General features: G+C 42.8%; 1 long non-coding RNA gene across 2 annotated transcripts in view; it reads right to left on the bottom strand.

Moving 5' to 3' along the window:
• The window catches only part of LOC133559936 (uncharacterized), a 309,719-nt gene that overhangs the window by 196,199 nt on the left and 98,080 nt on the right, over positions 1 to 15,440 (bottom strand). The window lies entirely within an intron of this gene.

Genomic DNA, 15,440 nt, shown 5'->3' with positions numbered 1-15,440 from the left:
GATAACTTCCACTTTTTCGAATTTTCATGGTGGAAGAGTAAAGGCCCTATACATGTACAGCGCTTTTCTACCTTCAAGGTACTCAAAGCGCTTCGACACTATATCCACATTCACCCACTCACACACTGATTGCGGGAGCTGCCTTGCAAGGTCCTAACCATGACCCATTAATGGCTACCTTTGCTAAGGTTAGAATGCAATACATAAGAACACAAAATGTGGCCTCGTCTTACATACGGATTGTGAATGATGGGCAATATTGCATTAAAAAAAGGGCACTTTCACACTAAGGCCTATCATCACTTCAGCTGCTGGTAGAAGTAGTTAACAAATGTACCGTATATACCAGCACATAACTCACATTTTATAAGGAAAAACAATCCATATATTAGCCACAGCAGACTATAAGCCGTAGATATACAGTATATGTGGTGAACTGACAGCATTTTTTGGAAAAGTTTATTTACATACCCAAATTGTTTCCAAACGCTGTCTGTAACACGGCAGTAAAACGGCTGATCAAACAAAACAGAAGTCATGGTCATGGACCCACTAGCTGCGGAAGCTAGCTCTCCAATCAATATCCATTTTGGTGAATTTACTGAGAAATTTGTGAAACAAAAAGTAATGCCATTATAAGTTAAAACTGACAGGCACTCGCAAACGTGTTAGCATATTAGCTAATGTAAACAACGCTAGCTTCTGTAAAATCCGATAGCACGTAAAAATATGCATGAAAACACTCCTACAGACATCACACATAGGACAGTTCAAGAGGTATAAACAGTTTTGGTTATATTGAAAAACTGGAAAATGGTACTTGGAGTGAAAAATTAATGGTTAGGAGACAGAGCAACACTTGAAAACTCTAAAAAGAAGGATCTGCAGTGAACAAACATGTCCAAAAGATGGCACCATAACCGGTAAAGCTCGGTAGGTAGAGCGACCGTGCCAGCAACTTGAGGGTTGTAGGTTCGATCCCCGCTTCCCCCATCCTAGTCACTGCCGTTGTGTCCTTGGGCAAGACACTTTACCCACCTGCTCCCAGTGCCACCCACACTGTTTTAAATGTAACTTAGATATTGGGTTTCACTATGTAAAAGCGCTTTGAGTCACTAGAGAAAAGCGCTATATAAATATAATTCACTTCACTTCACAAATACCAATTAAGCACAATTTTTTTGTTTAACAATTTGCACTATGGCCGTTAGCGAAGAAAAATCCATAAATTAGCTGCACTGTTTTATAAACCGCAGGGTTCAAAGAGTAGGAAAAAAGTAGCGGCATATAGTCTGGAATTGATGGTAATCACGTGGTTAAAACACGGTTCTAAAGCAGTGGTTCTTTAACCTTGTTGGCGGTACTGAACCCCATTAGTTTCACATACGAATTCACCGAACCCTTTTTAGTGAAAAATAAAAAATAAAAAAATTCAAATCCAAGACAAAGTTATATATTTTTGGTAACACTTTAGTATGGAGAACATATTCTAAGTAACAAAGACTTAATTTCGAGTTACCGTATTTCCTTGAATTGCCGCCAAGGCGCTAATTAATTTAAAACCTCTTCTCAGCCCTGCGCTTACCAAAGGCATGCGGTAAAAGTAAGCATGAGCTAATTATTTTAAAACATCTTCTCACTCCGGCACTTACCAAAGGCATGCAGTAAAAATTGAGTGTGATGTAAGCTTGGACCTTAAATCCTACTGAATAGCTCTTAATATTCTTCCCTTTGAGCAATTTGAAATTACCGGTATTGAAATCAGCCTCCTCCATTTTGACAGTGATGACAGGGGAAGTGTCACTCGTGACGTCCCGAGTTTGACCAGGCGGTAATACTAAGCATGCGCTAATTATTTTTCGAAGCGAGTTTGACCCGTCAGTAATTCAAGGCAGGTGCATACTATATGCCCTGCGGAAATTCAAGGAAATACGGTATTTGGTTAGGGTTAGAGCAGGGGCCGGGAACCTTTTTGGCGGAGAGAGCCATGAAACCAAATATTTTAAAATGTATTTCTGTGAGAGCCATATCATATTTTTTAACACTGAATACAACTGTGCATTTTTAAGTAATACCAACATTTTAGAGTATATTAAGTCTTATTTTTTTTAATAATGTTATTCTGAAGCTAACCTATAATAAATCAAATATTTCTTACCATTAATGCGACTTCTTGAACAGGTGCGGTAGAAAACGGATGGATGGATTAAAATGCATGAGAATGTATTATATTTTGAACATTATTTTTAACACTGATTACCAGCGGAATTATTCATTATTTATCGTGTTAGGCAATGTCAGCTAAGATTTATCCGAGAGCGAGATGCAGTCACCAAAAGAGCCACATCTGGCTCTAGAGCCATGGGTTCCCTACCCCTGGGCTAGAGGGTTAGGGTTAGAGTTATAATGAGGCCATGCTGAATAAGGCATTAATAAGTACCTAATAATGACTAGTTAAGAGCCAAAATTGTACTAATTTGCATGTTAATAAGCAGCTAATTACTGATGAATATGTTCCCCATACTAAAGTGTTATATTTTATATCATTTTTTTTTACTGGTGCACAAAAAGAACCGTGCATGAACATCACCTTGTTCAAACAACAAAACCAACACAGTGCATACATCCATCCATCCATCCATCTTCTTCCGCTTATCCGAGGTCGGGTCGCGGGGGCAACAGCCTAAGCAGGGAAACCCAGACTTCCCTCTCCCCAGCCACTTCGTCTAGCTCTTCCCAGGGGATCCCGAGGCGTTCCCAGGCCAGCCGGGAGACGTAGTCTTCCCAACGTGTCCTGGGTCTTCCCCGTGGCCTCCTACCAGTTGGACGTGCCCTAAACACCTCCCTAGGGAGGCGTTCGGGTGGCATCCTGACCAGATGCCCGAACCACCTCATCTGGCTCCTCTCGATGTGAAGGAGCAGCGGCTTTACTTCGAGCTCCTCCCGGATGGCAGAGCTTCTCACCCTATCTCTAAGGGAGAGCCCCGCCACACGGCGGAGGAAACTCATTTCGGCCGCTTGTACCCGTGATCTTATCCTTTCGGTCATGACCCAAAGCTCATGACCATAGGTGAGGATGGGAACGTAGATCGACCGGTAAATTGAGAGCTTTGCCTTCCGGCTCAGCTCCTTCTTCACCACAACGGATCGGTACAACGTCCGCATTACTGAAGACGCCGCACCGATCCGCCTGTCGATCTCACGATCCACTCTTCCCTCACTCGTGAACAAGACTCCTAGGTACTTGAACTCCTCCACTTGGGGCAGGGTCTCCTCCCCAACCCGGAGATGGCACTCCACCCTTTTCCGGGCGAGAACCATGGACTCGGACTTGGAGGTGCTGATTCTCATTCCGGTCGCTTCACACTCGGCTGCAAACCGATCCAGTGAGAGCTGAAGATCCCGGTCAGATGAAGCCATCAGGACCACATCATCTGCAAAAAGCAGAGACCTATTCCTGCGGCCACCAAACCGTACACTCACAACAAATTACACACCTGCAAGTCAGTGTGACTTCTGCTGTTGCCGTACCCGTAATACGCCGATATGGAGAAGTCTGTATTTACACAATGAATCGAGTGTGTTTTGACCTCCGCCGAACCCCTCGGGTTCGATCGAACCCAGGTTAAGAACCAGTGTTCTAAAGTGAATACATTGTCAGGGCCAGCCTTGGCCCAAGTCCACCACCAGCTGCTCCAAGGTAAATTGAATTTGAGACACCTGCCCTAAAGCTACAAAGTGCACTTTCTATATCGGGCATTGAGATGTGGGAGACATTTCAAACTGTAGCACGGCCAACACGATTGTTTGTATCAAAAACTTCCTATGGTTCTGATCTCCATTCAGCACTGAATACAGTAGAGATAACTCAAGTAAAGTAGGTCAAACCATCCGCTCTGGACAGACCCAGAGAGCAGTCAAACCAGAGGATGTGTAGGAGGCCGTGCTTTAGACTCTCAGTACGGATCAAAACATTGGATGCCTTCAATAATATTGGCAATTGGACATATTGGCAACCCCTCTGTTCTCGCTTTTAGCGACAATACCCGCATGCTGCAAGCTGTGAATGTAAACGCCGCCTTGTCTTCTGGGGACGCCGTTCCAAAAACAGGATGGTTCTTGGCTGGCGTGGACAATATCAGAGACTGGGAGAGAGCGCCAGGTCCTTTGAAGCTCTTTGGCAATGTTTAAGTTATCCACACGTGCTGCCCCTGGTGGACACACTGGGTGATACTTCTGTTAATGGGAAGAATACAAGCTTGCTCATGGCAGCATGGTCAGGGCAGATGCTAATTTCTGCTTATCTGATCACGCAGCAATCGGATGACAGCCCTCTTTTATCCAGCGTAACCCCGCATTATCGCTGGTGTTAAACATCACTTCTGGCTGCCGGAGAGCCGCACCCCGACGCAGGCCCTATGTTGTCGAGCCAGCACTCTGCAAGGAGGACTGATAATGTCTGCGGCAGATAACAACGGAATAATTCCCTCGGCGCGGGTGTCTCATGCCTCCCCGGTCCATTAGCGAGCCATGTATGCCTGACACATGACAACATCAAACCTGAGTGTTCTATGCGGGCGTAGAGAAAATATCTTCTCCGTCATTAAGACAAAAGGGTGAATTCATCAAAACGGTATGTATTGCCTGTAAGAACGGTTACCCTTCACATTTAAACCGACATGGTACCAATTCCCAATACCTTGGAATCGGTACCAGTATTCAACGGTATCAAGTGTTGGTACTTTTGGGTGGTATGTCTATGAATGTCCACATTCATTTAGGTCATTGTAACCTCGGGGCATGCAATCATTGCTTCTAGACTGTTTGGTTTGTCGTAGAAGATGTTTTGCCTCCCATCCGAGTTGGTTTCATCAGTTCATGCTCAAAGACTTAGATTGGTCAGATTTAGCCTAGCGGCTGGTGGCAATACCTCAGTCGGCTTCATCAGTTCATGGTCATAGACTTAGATTGGTCAGGTCTCGTCTTAAGACTTAGATTGGTCAGATTTAGCCTAGCGGCTGGTGCCAATACCTCAGTCGGCTTCATCAGTTCATGGTCATAGACTTAGATTGGTCAGGTCTCGTCTTAAGACTTAGATTGGTCAGATTTAGCCTAGCGGCTGGTGGCAATACCTCAGTCGGCATTATCAGTTCATGGTCATAGACTTAGATTGGTCAGATCTCTCCCTTGTGGAGGGGGTCCGGTCCGATCCGGTGGCCATGTACTGCTTGCCTGTGTATTGGCTGGGGACATCTGTGCGCTGCTGATCCGCCTCCTCTTGGAATGGTTTCCTGCTGGCACCGCTGTGAACGGGACTCTCGTTGCTGTGTTGGATCCGCTTTGGACTGGACTCTCGCGACTGTTTTGGATCCATTATGGATTGAACTTTCAGAGTATCATGTCAGACCCGCTCGACATCCATTGCTTTCCTCCTCTCCAAGGTTCTCATAGTCATCATTGTCACCGACGTCCCACTGGGTGTGAGTTTTCCTTGCCCTTATGTGGGCCTACCGAGGATGTCGTAGTGGTTTGTGTTGTGGTTTTTGCAGCCCTTTGAGACACTAGTGATTTAGGATTGTATAAGTAAACATTGATTGATTGATTGATTGATCTAGTCTTAGACTGGTCAGATCTAACCTTAAACTTAGATTGGTCAGATCTAGTCTAGTTGCTGGTGCCAACACCTCAGTAGGCTTCATCATTTCACGCTCATAGACTAAGATTGGTCTGATCTAGTCTTAGATTGCTCAGATGTAGTCTAGCAGCTCTCCCCGTCCAAAGGCAAAACCTAGTAACTCACTTCTAGCTGATTTTGAGAAAAGAAAGGAAAACCAATCCATCTTGATGCTGTCTTACACAGATCTACAAAGTCATCAAACGTATAGATGCTTCCTTGAGCTTTCATTTTCTTGCCAATTGAGCCATGGATTGAATCTGCTCTCATGAACGTGTGCCCTTTCTCCAGATATGTTATCACAATCTCGGGTGGGCCCCATTCTGCATTTGCACATTGGGCAAGAGTACGGCGTCCAGTTTTTATTTTGACCTCCCCATTTACCTGCCCAAAAGAGTATGCAAGGGGAAGGATCAAGAACAATACATTTAATGAAGGTGCTTGCAACGTCCTGGGCCAATCTTCCAAATATCCCCTCCTGCCATAATATCACATAATCAGGCTGACCGTCGGCCCCCATTGGTGCAAATGTCTCATTAAAGACAATAAGGCGACTGACAAAGAAGCTCCCATTGGTCCCTTGAGATACTAGGTTTTTCTGTTGTATCCACGCGGTTATGTGGTAGTTGCTAGGTCCTGCCATGCGCGTAACAGCTTACTTACGGAACAAATTACAATATCGCATACACTAATGTAAAGCATATCACCTAGGAACTCCAAAATTATTATCGGCTAAGTTTTGACCAAAATTGAGTTACTGGGTTTTGCCTTTGGACAGGAGATTTGGGGCCAATACCTCAGTCGGCTTCATCAGGCATGCTCATAGTTAAAGTTAAAGTTAAAGTATCAATGATTGTCACACACACTAGGTGTGGCGAAATTATTCCCTGCATTTGACCCATTCCCTTGATCGCCCCCTTGGAGGTTATGGGAGTAGCCGGGAATCATTTATGGTGATTAAACCCCCAATTCCAACCCTTGATGCTGAGTGCCAAGCAGGGAGGTAATGGGTCCCATTGTTTTATAGTCTTTGGTATGACTCGGCCGGGGTTTGAACTCCCAACCTACCGATCTCAAGGCGGAAACTCTAACCACTAGGCCACTGAGTAGACTTATATTGGTCAGATCTTTGTCCTAGATTGGTCAGATCTAGTATAGCGGCTGGTGCCAATACCTCAGTCGGCTTCACCAGTTCATGCTCATAGGCTTAGATTGGTCAGATCTCGTCTTGGACTTAGAGTGGTTTAGAGCTAGTCTTGGATTGGTCAGATCTAGTCTAGATGCTGGTGCCAAAACCTCAGTAGGCTTCATCAGTTCATGGTTATAGACATAGATTTGTCAGATATGTCTTAGACTTCGATTGGTAGGATCTAGTCTTAGATTGGTCAGATGTAGTTTAGCGTCTAGGGCCAATATTTCAGTAGGCTTCATCAGTTCACGCTCAGAGACTTAGATTTGTCAGATATGTCTTAGACTTCGATTGGTAGGATCTAGTCTTAGATTGGTCAGATGTAGATTAGCGGCTGGGCCGAATAAAATGAATGGTGTTTAGGTAGGATCGAAAACCCAGTGTACCAATTCCTTGGAATCGCTTGCCAATTTTTGAAACGATTCCCTTAATGGTTCTTCCAGGTGAGGATGACGTCATCATGCAACGTGCGTAGTGACGGACAGGAACATGGTGGCGCCCGGGCGGAAAAAGTGCTCTGAAGTTTGCCGACTGTTTCTTAGAAAAGATTGCAAAAGCGCTAATTGCAAAAATTCCATGGTTGCTATTTCATCAAAAGGAAGACATACAAGAACTATGCTGAAACATTTGAATATACAGCATACAATAACTATGAAAGAATGTCAAGTTTTTAAACCATGCCAATCTCATCCTAGGCAGCAGCAGTCATCTGCCGTAAATACAACAGGTACTAATACCGTCTATAACGGGTCGGGAACATTTTTGGCTGAGAGAGCCTTGAAAGCCAAATAATTCAAAATGTATTTCCGTGAGAGCCATATAATCTTTTTTTTTAACACTGAATACAACTAAATGCGTGCATTTTTAAGACCAACATTTTTACAGTATGATAAGTCTCTTATTCTTTTTAAAAATGGTGAAAAAAATGGTAAATGGTTGTACTTGTATAGCACTTTTCTACCCCTTTTTAAGGAGCCCGAAGCGCTTTTACAGTATTTCCACATTCACCCATTCACACACACATTCTAACTCTGATGGCGGGAGCTGCCATGCAAGGCGCTAACCAGGCCCCATCAGGAGCAAGGGTGAAATGTCTTGCTCAAGGACACAACGGATGTGACTAAGATGGTAGAAGGTGGGGATTGAACCAGTAACCCTCAGATTGCTGGCACAGGCCACTGTCCCAACTTCGCCACACAGTCCCCAAGATAATAACATTGTTATTCTAAAGCTAACCAATAATAAATATGATACTTCTTTCAATTAAAGCGACTTCTTTAACAGGTGCGATAGAAAACGGATGGTTGGACAAAAATGCATGAGAATTTTTTATAATTTGAACGTTATTTTTAACACTGTGATTACCGGCGGAATTATTCATTAGTTATCGTGTTAAGCAATGTCAGCTAAGATTTATCTGAGAGCCGGACTCAGTCATAAAAAGAGCCACATCTGGCTGTAGAGCCATAGGTTCCCTACCCCTGGTCTATAAGGTTAGAGATATTATTTGCTAAATTGGAATGAATGCCTTCTCGTTTCGATGAGCATAAGGAGACATATTCTGACCGGTTTGGAGGCGTCTGCCGCAAGCTTTCAACGCGGCAGAGAAGAGTACCACTTGACAAATGTCATCGAGCAGTGACTAAATTTTTTGCCAAAAGTTTGCAACAATTTGCCACATAGATGCTTTTTCAGTATGTGAATGTTCAGTTGTAGTCGGAGAAAAGTCTGTTTTCCTCCAACATGTTCACCCCGTCAATATATTATACAATTGGAATTCATAAAATTTCATATAAAATCTCATTCATGTCAGCAGTTAACTTGAAATGTGAGACTAAGTTATAAAATCATTACGTGCAAAGTGTGATATGTCAAGCCTTTATCCTTTTGATTATCCATCCATCCATTTTCTACCACTTATTCCCTTTCGGGGTCGCGGGGGGCGCTGGCGCCTATCTCAGCTACAATCGGGCGGAAGGCAGGGTACACCCTGGACAAGTCGCCACCTCATCGCAGGGCCAACACAGATAGACAGACAACATTCACACAGTAGGGCCAATTTAGTGTTGCCAATCAACCTATCCCCAGGTGCATGTCTTTGGAAGTGGGAGGAAGCCGGAGTACCCGGAGGGAACCCACGCATTCACGGGGAGAACATGCAAACTCCACACAGAAAGATCCCGAGCCCGGATTTGAACCCAGGACTGCAGGAACTTCGTATTGTGAGGCAGACGCACTAACCCCTCTGCCACCGTGAAGCCCCCTTTTGATTATGATTTACAGTTTTTGAAAACCCCACATTTTCTGAGATTTTCAGATCAAAGTTTTCGTAAATTGTGAGCCATAATCAACATCAAATCAAAAGAAGGCTTGAAATATCTTTGGTTGCATGCTATGGGCCTATGTGATTATATCTGTGTCACCTTGTAGATCTAAACCTTTGCACTGTAAAGTTTTGAGGCAGAAAACGGATAAAAAATTTTAAAAAATTACATTATGTAATTTCAAAATGTGTTTTTTGTTAAATTCTACATTTCTACGGAATGTCAATCAATCAATCAATCAATGTTTACTTATACAGCCCTAAATCACTAGTGTCTCAAAGGGCTGCACAAACCACTGCGACATCCTCGGTAGGCCCACATAAGGGCAAGGAAAACACACCCAGTGGGACGTCGGTGACAATGATGACTATGAGAACCTTGGAGAGGAGGAAAGCAATGGATGTCGAGCAGGTCTAACATGATACTGTGAAAGTTCAATCCATAATGGATCCAACACAGTCGCGAGAGTCCAGTCCAAAGCGGATCCAACACAGCAGCGAGAGTCCCGTTCACAGCGGAGCCAGCAGGAAACCATCCCAAGCGGAGGCGGATCAGCAGCGCAGAGATGTCCCCAGCCGATACACAGGCAAGCAGTACATGGCCACCGGATCGGACCGGACCCCCTCCACAAGGGAGACTGGGACATAGAAGAAAAAGAAAAGAAACAGCAGATCAACTAGTCTAAAAAGGGAGTCTATTTAAAGGCTAGAGTATACAAATGAGTTTTAAGGTGAGACTTAAATGCTTCTACTGAGGTGGCATCTCCAACTGTTGCCGGGAGGGCATTCCAGAGTACTGGAGCCCGAAATGAAAAAGCTCTATAGCCCGCAGACTTTTTTTGGGCTTTAGGAATCACTAATAAGCCGGAGTCCTTTGAACGCAGATTTCTTGCCGGGACATATGGTACAATACAATCGGCGAGATAGGATGGAGCTAGACCGTGTAGTATTTTATACGTAAGTAGTAAAACCTTAAAGTCACATCTTAAGTGCACAGGAAGCCAGTGCAGGTGAGCCAGTACAGGCGTAATGTGATCAAACTTTCTTGTTCTTGTCAAAAGTCTAGCAGCCGCATTTTGTACCAACTGTAATCTTTTAATGCTAGACATGGGGAGACCCGAAAATAATACGTTACAGTAGTCGAGGCGAGACGTAACAAACGCATGGATAATGGATAATGCATTCCTTTAATTATTTGCACAATAGTTTGTTTATGTCTCACTGGTGGCTACGCAACGCCATGTTAGCTCTAAGCTAAACAAAATTGATGCAAATCCAAATTTTTGCTATCTTTTTTTCCCCAAATCGATAAAAGAACCGAATCGAAAGTGGAATATAATCTGGAAACATTTTATCAATTTCCATCCGTAGGTTTACGGCTGTTTCTCAGCCAGTTTTGTAAACACGTATGTGTAGGAATCGCGTGCACGTATACAGAAGTAGTCCAAGATAAGCAAGAATTTGCAGTCATGTTGTTCTGATACAATGTACATTCAATAAAAGATAATGCTAATTGCTATTATTTGCTAATACCAGGGGTGTAACGGTACACAAAAATTTCAGTTCGGTACATACCTCAGTTTAGAGGTCACGGTTCGGTTCATTTTCGGTACAGTAAGAAAACAAAATATACATTTTTTGGTTATTTATTTACCAAATTTGTAAACAATGGCTTTAACCTTTTAAAATTGGGAACACTATAATAATTCTTCCCACGTTAATCAACATTAAACTGCCTCAAGTTGTTGCTTGGATGAAATAAAATGACAACTTTTCTTCTACATATAAAAAGTGCAACATTAAACAGTTTCATGCTTAATTTATTACAGCATTGGGGAAGCCTGTAGTTGATTTTTATTTCGTAAATATTATATTTGTATCAACATGTGATAGCAGGGACCCTGCCATTGAAAACTAGGCTGCTACATTACTAAATGATTAATATAACTATAGCTGAAAAATAGTACAATAGCAATAGGAGACTATTCATCCTTGAACATCATGGAGTTCATGAAGGCTTTATGATGCACTTACATTATTATATACACTACCAGAGACAGAAACTCTTCATTTAACATAATGTCCTTTTTTGCTGCTTCAACACACCTCAATCAACACTGTCCATAACACACACAAACATGCACCGCAAAATGAGCTTACGTTACACTAAAAGCTAATTAGCCTTCACCTTAAGCCAGGACTGGGAGTGAGCTGAGCTGCAGTTTGTACCTAAAAGGTCAACGGGCTCATGGTGATGTTTAGAAAGTAGTTGACTTGGAGGTGTTTAGTATAATTTGGGGAGAGTCCGCTGCTCACCTGCTAAACACCTATCTGCTCGATGCTGAAGCGCTGACTAGATGCGCTCTTAATACACACTGCTGATTAGCTTGTTATCGGTACGATGGTAACCAATCAGATGGTTGTGTGGGAGGGACAATGCAGGGTGCTGTGCAGTAGAAAGAGGCAGAAGGGAGCAGAGCAGCTTGTTAAGACTTCATCATAGGCGCGGCTACTTCATATGTTCGGTACTCCTCCGCACCGAACCGGAACCCCCGTACCGAAACGGTTCAATACAAATACACATACCGTTACACCCCTAGCTAATACCCAAAGCTAATGCCTGTGCAGGTACGTACAGTACGTCATTACTGTGTAAAATAGATTGGAGAGTTGGTGCCATCTAGGGATCTGTGTAAATGTTCCAAACATCCCCTTCAAGTTTCCAACGTGATTTAAGTTGTGTTTACATTGAGCATTTGTCATGCTTGTGCTGCCATTTCATTTCCTTTCTGCCTCAAATATCTGAGGTGATTATAATCAGAGGAAAATTCCATTTGAAATAAAAATGCTAACACACCCTGGTCCTTATTTACGATAAGTCAGTAATTATTGATATCGACCGATATATAACACTCATACCGTGATACAGTCTTCAGCTAACAAGCCCAGTCCTATGTTTCGCACCACAGACCCCCATCCTAAAGACCTAACTTTGCTGAGTTGTCAGAGAGACGGTTCAGTTTCTGTCAAAAAGAAGCCGACTGATCCCAGCAGGAAGGCAGCCGCCGGCACTTCGACAAATCAAACACTGAAGACAGTTCCTATTCAAAATATCATCCTAATTGCATCCCGCCTGCTGATAAAGTCGCTCACATAGCCTCTTTTTGATTGTTCACTGAGCCTCCTACCTTGTTCTCTTGAAGATGCCGGTCTGCGGAAGGCTACCTTTAATTACATTTGATGAGTGGGTCATAAAAATCCAATTTCCTGCAGGCCTCGGCTATAACAAGCCGGCAGTGCATATGAAGTGTGAACAACTGCCTAAAAGTAAAGTCAGGTCGGCTCCGTTTGGTAGGCCACCGCTACCAATATGATGTCGCTCGAAGGCGGGCGGCGGATTTCGTAAAAACTGGCGCAAACACCACTACAAAGTTGCAATTCTATGAACTAAACATGCAAAAACGCAACACAACAAAATGTGAGTTTACATTTAAAACGGCACTCAGAATAATGAGGATTAATTAAGGGTGTAACGGTACGTGTATTTGTACTGAACCGTTTCGGTATGGCGGTTTCGGTCCGGTTCGGAGGTTTAATGTTGCACTTTTTATATGTAGAAGAAAGGTTTTATCGTTTAATTTAATGAAAGCAACAACTTGAGGGAGTTTAATGTGGATTAACGTGGGCAGAATTATTAGTGTTCCCTATGTTAAAAGGATATAGCCATTGTTTACAAATTTGGTAAACAACCAAAGAAATATATATTTTGTTGTTTTCTTCATGTACCAAAAATGAACCGAACCAATCCACTTTATTTATATAGCACATTTAAACAACAATAACGTTTCCAAATCAATCAAGTCTTGAGTCTTTTAAATCCATCTAAGCTTCGACCAAAACCCTTCCAACAGAAATGCAAACTTCACTCTCGCCCATTTTACGCCAGTCAATTTCCAAATATTCCCATAAATTTGGAAACGTATGCAAACTGACTTATTTAGTTGTGTTGCTCCAACCTGCAAAAATGCGTCTGGCAGACTCTCCTTCCTTCAAATTCCGCAAATAGTATGATCCAGGATGAAGATGCTACCAAAACACATACTAAGCAAAATCAACTTGCCTCCGGTCTTTATGTGACGTCAGCAGGCTGTCAGGCTTTCCCCTGACAGTTTGTTTGGGTTTTAGATTTTTACTCTGCATTTGTCTTGGTTTCCTCTGTGTGTTTAGTATTTCCTGTCAGCGCTCTTATTCCGTCTGTTTCCTGCTTTTCCCCCTCAGCTGCGACTGATTGGCACCTGGCCACACCTGGTGTCAATCAGCCCACTTCTATTTGAGTTTGTTTTTGTCCTCCAGTCAGTGGCTGGATTATTGTCATGCCGATGTCGCTCTTGTCGTTGCTACCTGTCGTGTTGTGTCTTGTCAATGCAGCGTTGCGGTAAGCTATGTTTGATTGCGTTTTTTAGTTTACTGCCTTTTGTTCCCTGCTTCCAAGTTTGTTTATATATTACATGTACGACTTCTGTTTCCTGCTCGATTCTTGCTAGCTTCCATGCTAAGTTCCTTTTTGTTTTCTAGCTCCCATGCTAGCCCTCTTAGTTTGTTATCCGCCTCGTGCGCGCTTTGTGTTAGTACCCTTTTGTTTGTTCTTGTTCCATTATTTAAATTAAATCATGTTTTCCTACAAAATGCCTCCCTCCTTCTCTGCATCTTGGGGTTCGACTCTAACTCTGACACAGGCCACATTTTGGAGCTAAAAGTGGGCGTTCCAAAACATGCAGACATTAGCTGGAGACATAATTGTTAGGTCCAGAACTATGGTGTCCCATTTAACTTGTTAATGTAGCTTCTTATGTTGTTTCGTCGAGCAGAGAAGTATTTATCTGCGGTAGTACTTCCAGTGAATATCCCGGTCCCTATGTGTACCGCCTTGTCTCCAATCATCCTTCACTCCGGTCTATTTCTCTTCTGGCCCCCGCAGCAAATAGGGTTCATTACATTTTTAATGTTGTTTGTAATTGCTTGGCACTCCCGTCACGTCAAGAGAAAATCAGTTTCAGCTTTTGTTTGTTTATATGCCTGGCGAGAGAGGGTCTCCGTCAGAGCGGTACATGTTCGGAAACATGTTTAATTTTGGAGTTGAGCAGCTCTCGATGGTCTATGGTAATGGTATCATTTTAAGAAATATATAATACATAAATTGAATAGTAAAAACTGACAAACATTGTAGTCTCTAATAATGTAAAAAATTGATGAGTTGAATCAGGCTGAATTATCTCAGACACTGTTTTTTTTAAGCCTTCGTTCATATATTGTGCAATAACTATTAGCTTGTAAGGTTTCCTTAACTGACTCATATTGTTTTGTGTTATGCGTTAATGATTGAATTAGAAGTGCCATCAGAGGGCTGTTGCATTTAGTACGCCTATTGCCGTATGTTTATTATTGCTGTGTGTCCGCTAATTATACGGGAATGGTAGAAAAAAATAATAAATCCGTTAATTGTACGCCTGACAGAGAAGCTGGGAGTGTATTTAAAGCAGGTTTTCTACTTTTTACCGTGTACTTCAGGGATATTCAACTAAATTATTTCCAGAAACCATCAGAGTCTGTTTGTGACGAACCCCAAGATGCAGAGACGGAGGCGGGCATTGAACAGGAAGACATGTTTTAATTAAAACACTAAAACAAAAACCAAACTAAGGGTACGAACAAAAAGCGGATAACAAACTAAGGGAGCTAGCATGGGAGCTAGAAAACAAAAAGGAACTTAGCATGGAAGCTAGCAAGAATCGAGCAGAAAACAGAAGTCGTACATGTAATATAAAAACAAACTTGGAAGCAGGGAACAAAAGGCAGTAAGCTAAAAACCGCAATCAAACACAGCTTACCGCAATGCTGCATAGACAAGACAAGATACGACAGGTAACAACGACAATAATCTGGCACTGACTGGAGGAACAAAACAGGTCAAATAGAAGTGGGCTGATTGACACCAGGTGTGGACGGGTGCCAATCAGCCACAGCTGAGGGGAAAACAGCGCACAGGGTGGAAAACAGGAAACAGACAAAATAAGAGCGTTGACTAAAAACAGGAAATACTAAACACAAACAAACTGTCAGTGGCAAGCCTGAAAGAAACTAAGGCTTCACTATTAGTCATACCTTTGTATATTTCAATAAGCCAGCTTACCTTAAGAGGAAGGCTAGGCGATATATCGAATATACTCCATACATCGCAGGTTTGTCTCTGTGCA

The sequence above is a fragment of the Nerophis ophidion genome, linkage group LG10, assembly GCF_033978795.1.
Source record: "Nerophis ophidion isolate RoL-2023_Sa linkage group LG10, RoL_Noph_v1.0, whole genome shotgun sequence".
In the NCBI taxonomy this organism is placed as follows: Eukaryota; Metazoa; Chordata; class Actinopteri; order Syngnathiformes; family Syngnathidae; genus Nerophis; species Nerophis ophidion.
Note: the sequence above shows the minus strand (reverse complement) of the source record. Positions and strands in the feature narration are given on the sequence as shown.